The following is a 1922-nucleotide window of genomic DNA, read 5'->3' on the forward strand; positions in this document are numbered from 1 at the left end:
GGCACAGTGTTCCAGGCATGGCATTTTGCAGTTTCCATTAGTAGAGACAAGGGCAATTTGCATAGAGCTGTTGCTTATTGTTTGAACGCCTGGCACAGTGCCTGACCCACTGCTCAGTGCCTCAGCATGCTGCTTGCTGTTGGCAGCTGCTACCGCCGCTGCAGCCTCCGCTGATCTCTCAACTTTACCTTAGATGTGTTTCCCCATTCTCTATTTTTGTTTGGAATAAAAGAAGAAAGTGGGAGTTCTTTTATTGTGGACCTCAGGTCCAAACCAATAGTCAATAGCACTTCTATAGAAAGGCTTTCTCAGAAATCGCATTATACCGCCAAAGAAACAGTAAACATCCAACTGTTAACAAATTTCTCTCTCTAGTGTCACCTTTTAAAAGTCATCTCTCAGTGACCTGAGGGTCAAATACTACTGAGTAAAGTCAGGTATAGATAAACCCTCAGAGAAAGGAAATTAAAGAACCAATGAGACAGGAAACTGATTCCACAGGCACTGTCCCCTGGACAGCCCAGGAAAATTAAGAAACTATGGTTGGTTCCTGAGATGTGACATGTGAGAACTAGTGGGTGGAGAAAAGAGCTTGTAAGTGGAGACCAGGAAGTCTTTGGGTCTTGGTGGGCTCATGGAGAAGCTGGAGGAACCCTTGTTGGAGTTCAGCTAGAGGCCCATAAATAGTGGCCAAAGATTAGAAAGTTAAGAATCCCTTTACTTCTCCCCTACTTTTCTCTACTAGTAGTTTGATTTTTTTTTTTTTATCCTGGGACTCCATTCTAGGAGCATAGGGCCACAACCAGTAGGTAATGGGACACACAGTCGCTCAGGGTCACCCAGCTGGGAAGTGTCTGAGCCCGGACTTGAACCTAGGACCTTTCATCTCTAGGCCTGGCTCTCAATCCACTGAGCTAACCCAGCTGCCCCTACTTTAGGTTGCAGTTTCTTTAGCAGATGTAGTTTTTACAGGGTGGGGTTGCTAGCCCCACGCCCAACCCTCCTCCTTTTTTCATCCGGCTAGGGATGGTCCTTGGCCCAGGAGTGGTAAGGGTGGGCAGTAGGGGTCAAGTGACTTGCCCAAGGTCACACAGCTGGAAGTGTCTGAGGCCGGACTTGAAGCTAGGACCTCCAGTCTCTAGGCCTGGCTCTCAATCCACTGAGCCACTCAGCTTCTCAGCCTTTTGGCTAAGATCATGTGTAGTATCTGTTCTTATCAGTTTAATATCTGATACGTCCTCTATCCGAGGACAATATATTAAATGGATTTTTGGAACAGGGAGATGGAATAGGAGCTTGCTCTGTCCACTCCGCGCATCGACCTGGTATTGCAGTAGTTTGATTTAATAAAGTTAAATTACTACCAGCCTCATAATCTTAGATATTACAGTTGGCAACCATAAGGTTTGATAAGGACTCTCATTTTCTTCACTTTTTACTCTCTTGAAACTATTCTTAAATCAGTTTGTTATGTTGGATTTAAAAATCAGTCTGGCAGTCTACTGAACTATTTCTGGCCTGGGCAAGCTACCCCCAGCCCCCAAGGTTTCCCAGCACAATCTTCCTTATCTTCCCCTATCATAAACCTAAAACTGAAGCTATCTTATCTGATGAATATTAACCTTCTTGAATGTTTGTCTATGTTTGCCTGCTTTACAATATTTGCCAAATGCTTCCAGACCCCTGACCCTGAAACCCCCCCCTCCCCAGATGCTTCCTGACCACCTGTCCCTGACACTACCTTGATAATTATGTATGTACCAACCCCCTTCCCCAAACATTTCTATATAAACTCTTGGCTGAGAATTCCAAGGGGTCGTTCAGGCATGCCTCTCTGCCTAGCGACCCTAGCTATTATTGCTAGTAAAGAATGAGCCTCTTCTTGCATATTGCATTGTCAGTGTGATTCTTCCTTCGGCCAT

General features: G+C 45.3%; 1 non-coding gene across 1 annotated transcript; it reads left to right on the forward strand.

The window, feature by feature from the left end:
- The first annotated feature begins 1168 nt into the window (after positions 1 to 1168).
- LOC123248248 lies at positions 1169 to 1357 on the forward strand. The gene has a single exon (XR_006506316.1). It is a non-coding gene; the product is annotated as a U2 spliceosomal RNA (small nuclear RNA).
- Positions 1358 to 1922: the final 565 nt, after the last annotated feature.

This window comes from Gracilinanus agilis, chromosome 4, assembly GCF_016433145.1.
Source record: "Gracilinanus agilis isolate LMUSP501 chromosome 4, AgileGrace, whole genome shotgun sequence".
In the NCBI taxonomy this organism is placed as follows: domain Eukaryota; kingdom Metazoa; phylum Chordata; class Mammalia; order Didelphimorphia; family Didelphidae; genus Gracilinanus; species Gracilinanus agilis.